The 18,343-nt window shown below is 32.9% G+C and overlaps 1 non-coding gene across 1 annotated transcript; it reads left to right on the forward strand.

Moving 5' to 3' along the window:
- The first annotated feature begins 17,136 nt into the window (after positions 1–17,136).
- LOC142876727 (U1 spliceosomal RNA) lies at positions 17,137–17,297 on the forward strand. The gene has a single exon (XR_012923558.1). It is a non-coding gene; the product is annotated as a U1 spliceosomal RNA (small nuclear RNA).
- Positions 17,298–18,343: the final 1,046 nt, after the last annotated feature.

Below are 18,343 nucleotides of genomic sequence, written 5' to 3' on the forward strand. Positions count from 1 at the left end.
CTTCAACAATAATTTTCAGATAAACAACCTTTGTTAAACTACCATTTTTCTCTATATAAATATATTTTGTTACCAAATATCTAAAACATTTATTAATAAATAGAATAATAAAAGCAGCAATCACTCTAAAATGATCAAAAAACCTCTGGGAAAAAAGAGAATTCTGTTTTATAAGGACTATGACTCACTGGTTTGATGGGTGATTCAGTTTTTTATAAATATTCTAGATTTATTTTCTTTAGCTTTTATAAGAGGGGAAATAATCACGTCACAATGGGGTAAGGAAAATTTTCCTTGTTATTGTTCACTCTCCATTCTATGAGTAAAAAGGGGGCTTGCTGTAGATGCAGGGTAATATATGAAAAAAAATTTTGTTTCTAACTTTCTCATGTAAATATCATCTCTCTTTCTCTTTCATTCTCTCTTTCTCTTGTTTTCTCTCCCTCTCATACATACCCACATAGACACATGGATATCCACACACATGTACATGCATATATGTACACATGTCCAGACACATATACATGTACATATACATGTATGTGTGCATGCATGTGCACCTGGGTAAAAATAATACACAAAATGCAAAAACTTCTAAAACTTAAAATTTTTTTAATATATTTCACATTGCACTAATTTTATAGTATACTTTGGAGGTCTTTACAAAGACCATCCTATCCTTTGTTCATATATAAAATTTTTAAATACAAAAATATAAAAGAATGTTCTTGAAGGAGGGCTGTACTTGAACCTGGGTTATAATTTTCACTCTACTATTTATTAGTTTTTATATTTCTTAACCTCTTTGAATTCTTTTTGTGTCTTAATTTGTAAAGTAAATATAATGACATCAGTGAATACCTCAAAGAATTTTGTGAGAATGCAATTGGTACGTGTAAAGTTATTAGGATAAGGATGGACACATTTGTATCTTTCAGCTATTTTTTCTACTTTTCTTGATTCAACTAGTTGAAACTCTGCTATCTGGCTTCTTTTATACAAGTTCACTATCACCTTTTTTACATTTTTAAAATCTGTATTCTAAGAGAATTTCTATTTTGATTTCCTTAAATTATTTTTACTCCTGTTTAACTCTATCATAGTTACCAATTTTAACATAGGTGAAGTCCCTCTGCATTTCTTCCCCAAAGCTTCACTTTTCAACTCAGTGTATTGTCATTTGTTTATTTGCTTTTCGCTTATTTTCAACTTCTTTTCTTTTGTTTCTTTCTTATCTTTAATTATTGCATATTAGTTTACTTTCCTTTATGATGCTGCAAGAAAATGTTTCTTCATGTCCATGGTGGTAGTCTTTGTTTGACCAGGACAGAAATGTTTTATCAAATGTTTGCTAGCAGACAACAGGCATGGATTTTTCCCTGGGTTATCTAATTTCCACATAGGAGTTGGGAAAATAAAGAAACAAAACAAAATAAACAAAAGCAAATGTCTCCTCACGTTTAGAGCTGGAAGACCAGTTAATTCACACCTTCTATCTCCTGTGCTGAGAAGTGATAGAGAAATTTCATCTATCTTGCATGGTTTCAGATCTGTGTCTGTTCCTGCACTCTGCCCCATTTTTTATTTTTATTTTACAAAGAGACAGTAAAACTTATGATATCTAACATGTCAGTTACCAAAATATTTTCTTTTCTTTTTCACCTTTAGAGCTTTATTTAGGAAATCTTCACCAAATGTTCCTTCAAGCAGATTGTATTGTGAATTCCTTCAAATGGTTCAAGAATGATCCGCTTACTTCAAATGGCAATGTCTTTGCTGTAAAGAGATAATAGCTAGACATTTTGATTGACTTGAACTGACGTCTGAGATGTTCCAAGATTAGTAGGTTTTTGTTCTGTTTCATGTAGCATGATAAGCCCAACCACTAAACAAACTTCTCAGTGTAATATAGTAGGTTTTGTATTATATGAACATTTCCTTCCTATTTTAGCAACAGATTTATCATTAGTTTGTTGTTGTTATAACTTTCAGGGTTTTTATATTTTATTTGTTTTTATTCATAGATATTTAAGTGAGAAACTTATCAGAGACCTTAACTTACATTAATTTACCTGTCAGAAATATTTCAGAGTTCTATAGCTACCAGATCAGGTGATAGACTCATGCAATTGTTTTTTCTCAACAATTTCATTATTTTGAATAAATAATATTTCTGGCAATATGAGTGGAAATAAATTATTTAAATGTGACAATAATAAATGAAAGTAGTAAAAATATTTCCTGAAAATTATAATTTATTTGGTTTAATTTTTAGCTTCCTAGAAAAATGAAAATATTTGCTTCTTAAGATTTGTTCACTTTTTTTATTTTGTAAACTTCCAAAATAAGTTTTGAGATACAGGTTTATCTTGTAGTTGTAACAATTTTTCAGAAAAATAAGAAGTTCAGGGTTTAGAAAGATTTCAATTCTAGAATGTCACATAGGGCTGAGAAGTTGAAATAATGAAACATATGGCTTGCAGTGAGGAAAAGGACTTTATCTTCTTTTTTCCATACTCTTTCAGATCACAACTACTATACTAAGGTAGAAAAATTCCTCAAGGACAAAAGATAAGAGTCTGATTCAACTGATGCTCAAAAGCCATATCCATATATTTTTTATAAGTTCTATATAAATCCTAAGATGCCATTTTAGACAGTAATAAAGTGTTTTCTTTAATAGAAACAATGCACTTGGGCTTTAGAATGTATTTTCCTAAGAAGGCAACTCTGAATCCTTAAGTAACTTACCTTTCAGTAAAAGGTAGCCATGGGATATATTCACAAATGAACACATTTTTTTGTAGAATGTAAAAGCCAAACGTGGTGTTTTATTCATTGAAAATCATGAAACTGTCATGAAATTGCCTTAAAAGCTTTCCCCAAAACATAGGCTCTTGTTTACTTGCTAAAGAACAAGTGATAAAGAACTGTATTTGAGGAATGAACTACAAATACATAAAAAATATCTCCATAATCATCTAATTTTTCCCTTGAGAACAGCAACATTGCTAAAATATTTTGGAAATTTCCTATAAAAATTTTTAGCTGAACTACAAACTACTAAGCTAAACTACAATAGTGCAGTCACAGTATTTCCGGAATAAAATGTTTTCTTTTTATTTCCCCACAATGAGACAAGCATTATGGTTGCAAAATTACATTTTATGTAATACACACTTTATTTGAGGGTGCAAGCATGGTGGTTTTAAGAAAAATCATTTGTTCTGCCATATGGGTCCAGGCTTCCTCTAGATATAAGCTGTAAAGAATTGGTAGAAACGGGCTCTATCATCCTTGTTCTAGCATAATTCCTAGTTACGAAAAGCTACTAATGATCAGAAATATGATAAAATCTTAAATCTAGGAATTATATATTTCAATGCTTTTTAGCTTTCCCAAATTATCGCAAGTACATATCACAAAATTCTGTCAGTGAAAAACAAATGTGGAGACGAGGATAAGGGAAGATACATCCCTTATTTATTTCTCTACTACTGTTGGCTTCTTTCCTGAATAAAATGATTATAATAAGAAATGAATTATTAACATTTATAAAAGCACACACACACTGCTGTGTAATATGTGATGGAAGTTAAAAAAAAAAAAATCAAGAGCTTATACTCTTGGTCCTACACTTGGCTGGCCTTAAGTAAGCTATATAGTACATTAGGCATAAGTTGCCCTGAACAAAGGTTGTAAGGCAAAGTTTGTGGTTGTGGTTATGGTTGTTAATGGTAATGTTAGTATTTACATTTAACTGTTGTTTTCAGTGATTTGCCCAATTCTCCCTCACTACTTTCAGATAAAGAGCAGGTCACTAGGTAAAAGGAGAAAAAAGAAACAGAGTCCAGCATATCCACGAGTAAGTGATCTACAAACCATCTGTATCAGAATCGCCATCTGAATCAGATCTCTTAGGGAAGGGCTGGAGAATTTTTAACAGGAACTCCAAATAAACTTTGTGTGTCCTGAGCTTTGAAACTGAGTGGATTAGGTTGCTAACCCCTTGTACTTGAGCCCAGAAGGGTTTGGGCAAAGAGGGGGAGAAAGAGCCTCAAAAGTAAGCAATAATGTATTTGTGGCAAATAAGACTGATGGTTGTCTACCCATTTGTTGGTTAGAAAATGAAGGTTGATGCTCTATGTACATGCCTAAATGTGTGGAGAAAATCTATGCAGTTTGTATTCCCTTATTATCAAGAATGTCTTCTAAGCTGGGCGTGGTGGCTCACGCCTGTAATCCTAGCACTCTGGGAGGCCAAGGCGGGCACATTGCTCAAGGTCGGGAGTTCTAAACCAGCCTGAGTGAGATCCCATCTCTACTAAAAATAAAAAGAAATTAATTGACCAACTAAAAATATATATACAAAAAATTAGCCGGGCATGGGGGTGCATGCCTGTAGTCCCAGCTACTTGGGAGGCTGAGGCAGAAGGATAGCTTGAGCCCAGGAGTTTGAGGTTGCTGTGAGCTAGGCTGACGCCATGGTACTCACTCTAGCCAGGGCAACAAAGTGAGACAGTAAGACTCTGTCTCAAAAAAAAAAGAAAAAAGAAAAAAAAAAAGAATGTCTTCTTCACTGCTCCACAAAACTATCATTTAAGGTATGATTCAATCTTGTTTGACACAACAGGTAATATATATATATATATATATACATATATATATATATATATATATACACACATATATATATTATGTAGACAAAGAACTTCTCCAATTATATAGACTCAGCCCTATCTATCACTCAAGAAGTAACCCAAGTATCAACTCCTCCATGAAGCTACCAGCTAGAAAGAAGTTCTCCTTCTTTTGAACACCAATAATGTATTAACTAGACCTTTCATGTGATTTCATAAGCATTTATCCGAATTTATCAGCCACAATATTTTGTTAAAGCAAGCAAGATCCGTTTGAAAATAAGCAATATATGGAAGTCGGACAAAGGCTTGACAGAAATGAAACCCCTATTTAGGTCATCATTAACAAATCATATTAACTAAACATGAGTGAAATAACCAAAAACCAGGCAGACATAATTACCTAAGCAAGAGGTATCAGGTTCTAGAATCAAGGATGTGGAAGAGACAAGTTGAAGAGGATAATGCATAGCCAGTGTTCAGAATATTGCTGCCCTTTTCCAAGAAAGGGTGGGTCAGAATTGAGACAGTTTTAAGATAAACTTATCTCAAGTGTGTTGAGGTGTAGAGGAACAAGATAGTATCATTAGTCAGGATATAAGAGATGAGGGGCAAGATGACAGATGAGAAAAACCGACAGCCAGAGTGCCTCTACAAGAAAGAAAGATTTTAGAAGAAAGTCAAAAAAATAAACAGGCAGGCAAACAAAGATCAGATGAGGATTGGAAGGAAGGGTACCCGAAACCACAGGAGACTCCACAGGAAGAAGTTGCAGAGGAGAACTGGAAGGAGAAAGGTCCCAGAGAGGCTTGGAAACCAGAAACAAGGGTAGAGGGAGCAGTTAAATTTCCCCTCCCTTGATTCTTGGACTGCTGGTGGGCTCCAGAGAGGTTGGAGAGACCTAGTAACAGCAGCCCAGGGATGGCTGCCACCAGTGAGCAGTGAGCCTTTTGTGGACAGGGCACCAGGCTCCCAACAAAGTTCAACTCAACAGGATGAACAGAAATCTGCCCCACTTCTCAATTTCTCAATAAATGTGAATGGCTTGAACTGCCTACTAAAGACACATAGTCTGGCCAAATGGATAAATATACACAAGTCAAGTATCCGCTGTCTTCAAGAAATACATCTAACCCACAAAGATGCACTCACAATATAGGACCAGGATTTCCATATGCCTGAGATGCAAGGGAGTAGTCCCAGAGAGATAAACCATGGTGAATCTTTTTATCAAGACTGTATGTAACTGTTTAGTCATTAAGTTCCATGACATTTTTACACTTGACTTGAGAAATATGACATTGAAAGTTTCTTTCAAATAATTTTCACTAATTGGCAATCCTTCTAAGCTAAATTTCAATGTTTTAAGACCTAAAATCAAGAGAATTCAGATAACAAGACAATTTGACATCTAGAATTTGGTAAGAAGTAAGAACTTTTTGTCTTTTCTCATATATTACATTGAATTTCCTTTAAATTATTATTTACTTCTGATTAAACACCATTCATACTGTTCTCAAGGTACTTAGTACTATGTATTTCACAAAGAATAAACCCAAAATATATTAAATCAATGGTTAAAAAAACAATGTTTTATGATATGAAGCTCTTCCAAAAATGTTCTAAGTTAGACTGAAACCAAGTCACAGACAATGAAACAAAGACTCATATTACTATTCCTAAAAATGCTTTATTTGATCAGAATATAAATATAATTTTAAAAAGCTTTATTTCAGAAAATAACATCTTATGGTTATGAATATGTAATTAGATATAAAATATATGGATATATGTACACAGATGTTGATAACCCTTCTGTTACAGAACCCTGGCATTAATTTTTAATTTAACATATTACAATTTGGTTCTTTCTTATCATTTTTATTAGTTTTCTATAAAAGCCATTGTCTGCTTTATTATAAAATATAATAAAAATATCATTTATATGATATGGGATAGGATTGTGATAATCTCTTCTTTTTATAGAAGGGTTATATTCCCTTCTATATTACTTGTTATTTTTAAAGTAAGTTCACCGAAATCAATAAAAAAGCAGATAATATTTAACTTATAAAGGGAATTGTGCTTAAGATCCCTTGTGGGAGTCAATTATTTAGAACTTAAGAAGCTGACAGTTACAGAAATGACAATTATATACTATTGCCAACTCTCAATATCTTATTAATGTGCATAAATACCAAAGGTATAAATTCAAATATACCTGCCTGAAAACATTTATAAAATTATCTTCATGGGCATGGGTAAATAAGAAATTTGATGATTCTATTTTAGATACTAGGAATATAGCTCCCCACCACAATGCCATGCCAGGTGGCAGTATTCCTAGCAGCAAAAACAGACAGAGATTCATCTTTTGTGTTAAATACTCCTGGTAGCCAGTGATTTATTAACAGTCTTTATTTTCACAGTAAAAATTTTTTCCTGCATTTCAGTACATACGTGCAAAAGAAATCTGTGTCAATCTCTGCTCCATGTTTTGCAAAAAGTACTTGACAATAATTTCCAATTAATTACAAAACCTTAAAAGGAGCAAAAAATGGTGGCTGTATATATAATAGAATATAAACACAGAATTTAGCACATTGCTAAGTACAAAATAGGTACTCATTAAGTATATGTTGAATGCATACATGCTTGGTTTAATTAATAAGTAAATGAATGAAAAGAGTAAGGGAAGAACTACAATCTTATCCTCATTTGGATAGACAGTTGACTATTATTGTTATATCAGAAATTTATTTATAAGTTTCCTTAAGTCACTACATTGGTCAATTGCCTGTTATGAATGGATAAACTGGACCATTGATAGAAAGCCATATCCATTAGTAAACAAATAAAAAATCATAAGTACTTTTCAAAAGAATGCTGTGAGTGTCATTTTCTTTGAAATATTTGCTACCTTCCTGACTCAATATACACTGCATGTGTTTCATTGACTTTCAAGGCTTATTAGTGCTTCAAATATGCTGTAAAATGGAGGAAAAGATTCCCCTGTGTTTTCTAACTGGCTACACTTTGCATACTCATCTTATAATAGTACACAGATAGTGTTACATTTTAGATTGACAATTGCCATAATGGACACAACAGCATTATTTCAGAATCAGCAGTAATAGGAACAGTGTTGCCATTAGTGTGACAAGGGCTAAAGCAATTAGATTTAAATTTGATGAAATAGCTGCACCATACATTTACTAGAACATGTTGAAACATTTCCTCATCCTTTTATGTGTTTGTAATGGCAGGTGCCCTATGTGTTAGCCCTAGCGTTCGTGTGTCTGGCACCCTGACTTGTAACCATGCGTACATACAATGCATTATAGCCTTGAGAGACTCATTATCTCTATTGTCACATCTCTCTGTGGTACTGTATAATTGTTTTAGCTGCAAGTAGATTCCTGAAATGCTTAGGACTGCACACTGGATGAATGTCTGCTCGACCTTCCAAAATGCTAGTGATTACACAATGAGGAAAGGAGGTCCTTTTACAGGCATTAAGGTCATAATGTATCCTTTATGTGAAAACACAGATGTAGTTGCCCAAACTAACAAGTCAAATGACAGCTACTGAAGAATTCATATTGACTACATAGTGAAGAAAAGGTGTATTCAGTGTTTAGGACTGTGTATTAAAATACAAAGGAATGATTGCATATACTATAAATGCAATATCGTCTGAATAGATAACAATAGATACTACTTGGATATTTTGGACTTTGAACACCTAGATGTTAGCATTTATTTACTTTTTCATTAATTTGTATGGATGATATATAAAGTTAAGACCTCCACCAGCTGGTAATGGCATAAAATATCATGACTGAATTCTTCCTTCTTAGATATATATGTGTTTGAATTTGAAATACTAATGATATATTTGAATTCTCAACAAGAGGAAAAATAAGCATATTTTTTCACATAAAATGATGCCCTTAATCTAATCTTACCTTACCAGATGTTTTAAATGTTACATGTAATTGTGGCCGAGTAAAAACAAAGTACTTTTTATTGCCAGATAGAGCCTGAAACCAATGATCTTCTAATTATCCTGATGTTCTACTTGTTTGATATCTAGACCACACTTACTTGGTTTCAGAATAATGTTGGGATAGACTTGTATAAAAGAGTAGCACCTTGTTTAAAACAAAACTGAAAAAAAAGTATTAAATGGATATAATTCTATTAGTACTTATATTTTAGAGCTAGAAACTTGGCCAAATCAAGGGGACTATCAATCACCAACAGTTACAAAATTCAGTTATGTTCCTGAAGTAATAGATTATTGTTTTAAATTAAATCACTTGGGTATCATTTTGCATCGTATAGTTGAATCAGCATACATGGGCTACAATATTTTAGTAACAATTTCAAAAATACAGAAATATTTATATATAATGGCATCTTTGGACTGAATAAATGTTTCTATTTAACGAGAAAATGCAATGGCATCATTACTGGATTCTGCCTCCTTTTCTTCAATTCTCCTTCTATTTCTAGACTTCAATATTTTCTTTAAAGGCACTAATTTGCATGCCAAGGTAGTACTGGATTGACAGGTAAATTAGCCTTTAAAAACATTAAAAATATTCACTAGACAAACTATTACACCAAAATATATCACAGAGCTCAGATTTTTTTGACCTTACTTATGAAAAGTATTACTTTTAAATCTGCAATGAAAATGAGCATAAATTATAACATCATTTAAAAAGAGGCTCCGAGCCCCTTCTATACAATAGAATACATAAGAAAGCAAGACTCTGAAAAAGAAAATAACTAAGCTCTGATTCTCCCCTTTTGAAATCAGTATGTACAACCTCAAATTAACTGCAAAATCTTTGTATATGACCCAGGCAATAGAATATACAACAATTGTTACCTTTGATCTTCCAAAAAGCTCTATTTGTGGATGTGGCTGTGGTATCTGCCAAATATAATTTGGGGTTTGTACTAGATTTTTTTTTTTTTTTTGCTTATAACATGTTCTATTGCATTTGTAAAAGATTCATAGCCATGTTTTCTTAAAGCCAGCATTAGACTGGCAATTAGAAAGTAGTATATTAGGTTATAGGAATGCATCAATTTGGTCACAAATAAAAAAATTTGAAAGTGGTTCTTCAGAAATTTCAATATAACTTCTAAGGAATTTATATTATATAAATTATTGAAGTAAAGTGCTCTTGATACTTTTCTAAAGTTATCTTTCTACATAGCTATATTTCCATAAATTTTTAGTTATATTTCTTTTTCTATAAAGATATCCACCAATATATAAATATCCATAATACTTTTTATAACAATACTGCTAACTTGACATTTTTCAGTACTTGATAGGTCCCTTTACATGTATTAATTTACAACAAAACAATGTCATAAGTAAAAATATCATCTTTATCTTTTTATAGAGAAATCTATGGTTCAACTGAGGCACAAAAACAAGGTAATATAAATTTTTGACATTTTGAACTCTACAAATATAGAACTGTTCTTATAAATGGGATGAAATCTAGTACTGTGTCTGCCAAAGTTAAATCTTATGCCAGGCAAGCCATTTATAATGAGAGAGAGAGAGAGAGGGAGAGAAAGATAGAGATATCTGTATTATAAACCTCAATTTAAAATTTAGGTATATCTATATAGCTTATTTAATATTTTTACTTTGTCATTTTAAAATCACTTATCATCTTTTATTTCTGTTTTCCTAAATGTTAGTATAAAATGAAATACAATATTAATGTTAATAAAGTAAAAAGACATTATACTTACCTATTAATTCCCTCAAGTGCATTTCCCAAATATAAGTAAACATGAATATACAGAACCACATATTTTTATATATCATTCTCATAATACCATTTTACTTTAAGTAGAAGCATCTCAAGTAAATGTCAAGTACAATGATTCTGACTCTATTTCAAAATCGATGAAGAACTTAAAATACATGCTTCGCAAAAACAACAAGCAAATAGCCAAAAAGCACATAAGAAGATGCTACACCTTATTAGTTACTATGGAAATTCACATTACAACCACAATGATATGTGTGATACACACTCATAAACACTAGCCTGGAGCAGCTGGGCCTATAAAATATGGAATTTTTAAAGATGGGAGGGCCCAGGGTTAGCCTCACTCAGGGTTACTGCTGAGCCCTGGGCTCTGGTCCCTGACCCACAAGCCAGAGCCTCAGTAGTTCAAAAGATAAGACAGTGTTTATCTTTTGAAGTGTGGGAGTGATTGATAAGCGAGTAAACTAGGAGCTTATGTATGAAATAATAGAGGTGCATTATTAAATATTTTAAGCAGCTAAGTATTGTGATATTGTGTTACATAATAATATATAACTGATTCACCACATATTATAATGTTAGACCCTGACTCTTAGAATAGAATTGTCATTAGGTCTATCCCTAGCTAAATATAAAAATTACATTTATAAATCTAAAAAAGACACTATTACTATTAAATTTGTTAAGTGTATTAAATGCCAGGGTTTATTCTCTTATATGAGGGTTCACCACATTCTTGAGCAGTCTTTGCTAGCAAAAATATTAATTATCCTTCTGTTGGGAAGTAGACTCAATAATTTTCACTTATTTGTCCTAATTCTGCATCTAGCAGTACACGGAGAAAAGGCAACTTTCTCCCAATAAGACATTCCCTCACACATATGTGAGAAACAAACTGCTAGATTTATTTTAGGTGTTCATATCTCTATGGCTTCTGCAAACATATACAAAATTCGAGTTCAGCATTTCTGCTAATTTTATCAAGTAAGGTTTTACAGAAAGAACAAATTTTAGTGAATTCCTGCTAAGAAATGTCAGATCAAAAGGATTTGTACTGCCCCAAGTCCAAAAGGTCAATGAGTTTGTTAAAGAGGCAGGGTGAATGATTTCCTGAACCAATCTCCACCATCAAAATATGCCCTGCCTGGTTCCCAGAAACCGAAATCTGCAGACTGATTATAAGGCAATATTTATAAGTATTTAAAGAAAGGGTCAAAGCTAGTGTATTGCAATATAAGCTATCATCACTACAAATAACATACAGGTCCTGCTGAAGACTACTGTGGTTAGCCCAGCACACATGGTAACAAAGCAGTGAAACTACACTAGGATTTTCAAACATTTACTAAGAGCCATGAAGATTATTATACTTGTATTCTATCATTCTTAATAGATAACCTATAATTAACTACAAAATGACTCATGTTGAAGTCTATTCTAATAGTCCTCAAGAAATTAAAAAACATCACATTTTTGTTATCACAAAATACCTAAATTAATAGTTAAAGGTCATAGACAAAATAAAATTAAAAGAAAATCTTGTTAGACTGAATCCTGAATAGCATTTATAAAATCATGCAACCTTGAGCTTATATATATATATATATATATTTAACTTAGGTAAATTTTATAGTAATGAAGTATTGGGAAAAACATCTCAGAAGAATTTCCATTTCTGATTTTAAACACATTTAATATTTTGAAAATTATCCTGATTTAAACTACCAAAAAATCTGGATTGAAAATAACAAACTTTTTTTTTAAAGCCCAGCTGAACTCATAAGTTAGAAAAAAAATTTTTTCTTTGGGCACCTAAATGGAGAGAATACTGGAAGACAGAGTGAAAAGTGCAATTGAACTACATCTGTCTTGGGAGTATTGAAGTATTTCCTGATCTCAGAAACAAAGGGCTCACAGATTAACTGCTTTTCTAAGAACTGGAGACAAAACCTTCAGTCTACAAAAATGTGAGGTCAAAACTGAGACCCATGCAAAATAAAACTGTTAGTCACAAAGGTACTATAAAAAATATGCCCACTTGTAAGAGAATATCACAAGAACTCTTCTGTTTGTACTGGCTAAGCCCATGAAAACTTGAAAACAGCCCTGACTACATGTGGCTTTAGAGCTTGTGTTTTAAGTATAAGTATTTTATGGGAAAGCCCAAACTAGCAAATATCTAACATTCCATTGAGATATTGGCATATTAATTCACCTGAAAATGCAACTTTTCTCTGGAGAGTAGGCTTTACAGGATTTTTACAGATATCATCCTACCAATAAGCCTCATAATTCAAAACATCAAACACACATGGAAGCAACCATGAATAAGAATCAGTAGAAACAACTCACACAGGAATTATTCTGCTCAAAGAATTAAGGTGTTAAGTATTCAGATATAGAATACAAATAGGTATACATGAATGTTTGAAAGAAATGAAAGGTAGATTCACATCCATCATTTGGGAATGAAGTATTATCAAACAAGTATTAGTGTATTTGATGTAGAATTAATTGTACTATTTAGACTTGAAAAATATAATCATTATTGATGAGAATCCAGTGCTAATTTAAACATTCAAGTAGACATAGTGAAGAAATAATTAATGACACTGGATGCAGATGGAAAAATAACTCAGATTTGCAAAAAACTTTTTAAACAAACCAAAAATAAGAAGTGATAAAAATAATGGATGATAAATTGAGAGGTTCCTAAATTTGCATATTGGGTTTGAAAAATAAAAAGAAGAAAGGGAAAATGAGGAATAGGTTATACTAAAAAATATAATAACTGAGAATTACCTAGAATTTATCAAAACAAAGCAAGACACTATGACCCTTATTTAGAAAGCACAACACATTCTAAACAGAACACATTTAAAAAATTTTTCTTACTAAAGAAGACTGTATTTTTGCAAAGATAACTGCAACAATATGTACCCCAAATGCTTTGCTGCACAATATGACCCTACCACTTTAAGAAGAGAAATCAAACTCTCTTCCCTTTGAATCTGGGAATGCCTTGAGTTTTTTGTAACCAACAGAATGTAGAGGGCATGATGCTACATGATTTCTGCAGCTTGGTCAGAAAAGGCCACTGTTTCTTCCTCTCTTCAAATGTTTGCTTTTGGAAGTTCTCTCCAGAAATCTCCCTCTTGGAACTCAGCCACATTCTGAGAAGCCTAAGCCAAAGCCACTCAGAGAAACCCCATATGGGAGCTCCACTCAACTGATCAAGCTGAGCTCACCTAACAGTCATCACAGCCAAGGTGCCAGCCATGTATGTGAAGAAGCTCCCTGATGATTGCAGCCCCTAGCTGTTAAAGTCTCCCCTCCTGAGGCCCTAGATATTTCAGAAGAGAGACAAGCTATCCCTACTGTGCCCTCTTCTGAATTCTTGACCTATATAATCCCTGTAAGTATAATAAAATTATTGTTTTATGCCGCCTACTATATGATGCGAATTGGAACACTTACCTAAATGCATGGTAGTTTTACTGAAGAATAATAAAGGAAATTAGAAGATCTGAAAAATCAGTCTCGTAAATTGCTATTCATATATTTATTAAACGACTTAAGAATATGAAGAAAACAATGATGAAAAAAGCACAAATCTGACAGAAAACAAAATGGACAAAAGCCTTGAAAAGACACTTAATGAAAGAGGATATTTATGTGGCCAATAAGCACTACATACTTAACTATGTTAGTCATCGGGAAATGCAAATGAAAACCATGTGTAGTACAACTCACATAGCCATAACACAATGGCTACAATGAAAAAGGTGAAAAATACCAAGTGTTGGTGACCTAAGTAACTGGAATCTATATAAACCATTGGTGAGGATGAAAACTGGTAAAACTCCTTTAGGAAATGTTCTTGAGGTACCAACAAATCCAGGATATGCCAAAACTGTAACACAGCCAATTCAACTCCTAGGTTTAATCCCAACAGAATCATGTATATATTAACCAAACTGAAACAAACAAAATATGTACTAGAATACTCATAACTGCTATTGTGAATCTACATGTCATTAAGAGCAGAATGAATAAATATTCCTTGATATAGCCATGCAATGTAATATTAGGTTGGTGCAAAAGTAATTGCAGTTTTAGCATTATTGAAATTTCCCATTTCCTATTAGAATACATTCTTAAATAAATGTGCTTATGTTATACATCATTTTAATGTGCATTTCTCTCTTTATGTTATTTTGCTAATGACTTATTACTTACTTTTTATTTTATATTTATTTTAGACTATGAAAATGATATCAGACAAAAAAGCAAATTCAAGCAATTTTCTTATTCAGGTTCAAAATGGGTCATAAAGCAACAGAGACAACTTGCAACATCAACAATGTATTTGGCCCACAAACTGCTAGGGAATGTACAGAGCAGTGGTGGTTCAAAAAGTGTTGCAAAGAAGACAAGAGTCTTGAACACAAAGACTGCAGTGGCCAGCTATCAGAAGTTGACAACAACCCCTTCAGAGCCATAATCAAAGCTGATCCTCTTACAACTAACTACACAAGAAGTTGCCAGAGAACTCAACGTTGTAGACCATTCTATGGTTATGTGGCATTTGAAGCAAATTGGAAAGGTGAAAATGCTAGATAAGTGGGTACCTATTGAGCTGACCAAAAGTCAAAAATATCATCATTTTAAAGTGTCCTTTCCTCTTAGTGTACGAACAAAAACAATCGGATTATAAGGTGCAACAAAAAGTGGACTGTATACGACAACTGGCAGTGACCAGCTCAGTAGTTGGACCAAGAAGAAGCTACAAAATACTTCCCAAAGCAAAACTTGCACCAAGAAAAGGTCATGGTCACTGTTTCACTGTTTGGTGGTCTGTGGCTGGTCTGATCCACTATAGCTTTCTGAACCCTGGTGAAATTATTACATCTGAGAAGTATGCTCAGCAAATCAATTAGATCCGGAAAACTGCAATGCCTGCAACTGGCATTGGTCAACAGAAAGGGCCCAGTTCTTCTCCATGGCAACGCCCAATCAACCACACAACCAATGCTTCAAAAGCTGAGTGAATATGGATACAAAATTTTGCCTCATCTGCCATATTCACCTGACCTCTTGCCAACCGACTACTACCACTTCTTCAAACATCTCAACAACTTTGCGCAGGGAAAATGCTTCCACAACCAGCAGGATGCAGAAAATGCTTTCCAAGGGTTCATCAAATCCCAAAGCATGCATTTTTATGCTACAGGAATAAAAAATCTTATTTCTTGTTGGCAAAAATGTATTGATTATAATGGTTCCTATTTTTATTAATAAAGATGTGTTTGAGTCCAGTTATAATGATTTAAAATTCACGGTCCTAAACCACAATAACTTTTGCAGCAAACTAATACTATATAGAAGTGAGAATGACCAAACCAGATTGAATTGACGTCCATAAATCTCACAAACACAATGTTAAGCAAAAGAAGCCAAACACAAAAGAGTATATAGTGTGTAATTCCACTAATGCAAATCCAAAAACAGGCAAAAAGTAGTTTATTAGAAGAGTGAGTAATATTACCATTTCTAGCAAAGTGGTTAATAATTCTAAGAGAGTCTAAGAGCAGTGGTTCTGTGGATGTTGGTTATGCCCTGTTTCTTCATGAGTTGGGGGTGGTTATGAGGGATTTAAGAAAATGATACAAAAATGAAGGCCTCAGAAGCAAATGTTTTCCTTTGAACTTTTCCCGCCCTGCTGTCTCTGGCCCCTCATTCTCCCCTAAAGCAGGCCATAGAAACAGAACGCTACCAAAGCCAGCCATAAAACCTAAAAATATTACTCTATCTTTCCTTCCACTTTTCTATGTAAAAACTGGCCATAAAGAAATCATTTGACCTACCTTGTTTAATTGTAGGCCATAAAACCCTCATTGCAGACAGGGCCCTGCCCCATACTCAGAAGGAAGGAATGTTGCACAGACATGCTAATAAGAATCTAAACAGACATGCCTTGCTGAGTTTCCCCACTTAGTCTATTAGCATTAGATTGTACCACTTTTGTCCAATTGTATTTCTATATAGCTGGCCATATTTTGTTGAACCTAAGCAAAAGAGTTTCCCCTATATCTCTGAGTCTTCATTCTGAAGGCTTCCAATGACATGAAAATTTGATCAAATACATTTTCCTGGCTTTTTTCCTATCATTCTGCCTCTTGTCATTTGATTTTCAGCAAACTTTCAGAGGGTGAAGGGGAAGTTTTCCCTTGGACCCTACCTGCAATTACATCAGTTCAATTCGTGGAAATTCACAGAACTGTAAACTTGTACTGTGTACCTTTCAGTATATGTAATATACTTCAATAAAAGGTTTTTTAATAAAAACAATTGGACAGATAAAGTGAGTTTTCCACAAAGGAATCAAAACAGCAGAAGAAAGTCATGATACAGTCAAATATCTTTAAAGAGCTAGAAGAAAACAGGTGTCTGTCAAGAATTTTATGCCCAACTATTCTATAATGAAAGCGCAAGAACATACTTAAGAGTCAGAATGCAGAGAATTTATCCATAATAGGAATTTTTCAAATAAAGTTTCTCAGCTCTGTACAGGAACTTTTGAAACATACAAATAAATCTCAGAATTTCTGAATTAGTATATCTGAGCAGTAGCAAGACATGGATTTTTAAAGACAATTTTCAGCATTTCAAAATGCAGTTAGGAGATACGTACCTGGCAGGGATGATACCATGACCACAAAGATGGTTTCCCATTGTGAGGCTTATCCATTCCATTCCAGATGTGCTGACCCCTGCAATTTCCCCAAACATGGAAAACTCAACTGCATAATTTGTGGTAGTGGGGGACTGTGTTCATGTTTTCCACGCCACCCCCCACCACCAGAAAAGGCAGTCAAAGTTAAGAATGCTTAGGATTAGGAAAATCCCAGATTTAAGTTCTAAGATACAAGAAATAGTGATGTTTATATCCAGGTTGTCAGCTAATATTATTAGTATTATTTATACTCCCAAGTGTTTGTTTCTTCATCTCAATTAGATTACAGATTTCATAAAGCGTAAGTCTTTTTTTTATTATTAACATTCTGGTCAGGATCATAGTGGTTATTTCACTTTCAAAAGCTACTCTCAAATTTGGCTTGTTATTGCTTGTTAAATGGTGTATTTAATATAATTGTATTAGTTCTGGGCAAAATTTTTTCTTATTTTTGCTGTAAATTTCTCTAGAAATTGAGCAAACATATATCTAAATTAAAAATATTAATGCAACAGTAAAAATCAAGTACTTGGTCAAAGTTTTCACTCCCAAGGCATAGATTTGACCAGTCACAAAATTTAAGTATGGTAAATGATAAGAATCAATTCGCTACTTGCAGTTGATAGTGTTTAACTTTTCTTTGCAATCAAGTTCATTATGAAGCAGCCACCTCGTAATATAATGACTGAAACTTTGTTCACCAGCACCAACACCATACTTAAACACTGCCTTTGCCATTTATCTTGGAAAAGTCTCATAATCACACTTTGCCTGAATTTTCTCATTTATAAATATGGAAAATACCAATACTGCAACAATTATATGAATTTATTTAAGATAAAATACCTGGATTTTAGTAATTAATGAATAGTAATTATTGATATTGTGCAAAATTCTTTGATACAAAATCATCTATAAATTTCAAAAATTCCTGTTTGAATTTGTTTATAATTTCCTTCACTTTAAATGTTAACAGATTTAATTTAAGCTTTACAGGTTGATTTAAGTTTGTGTTTCAGCAGACATATTTTGCTATTTGAAGATATAAACTAAATTATTCTTAAAATTTAAAAGCAGTGTTAATATAAAAAACAAAAACTTAACAACTATAAATGTACTCATGATGGCTAATTTTGCAATTAATTTCAAATTACTTC

Source organism: Microcebus murinus, chromosome 15 (assembly GCF_040939455.1).
Source record: "Microcebus murinus isolate Inina chromosome 15, M.murinus_Inina_mat1.0, whole genome shotgun sequence".
Lineage (NCBI taxonomy): Eukaryota > Metazoa > Chordata > Mammalia > Primates > Cheirogaleidae > Microcebus > Microcebus murinus.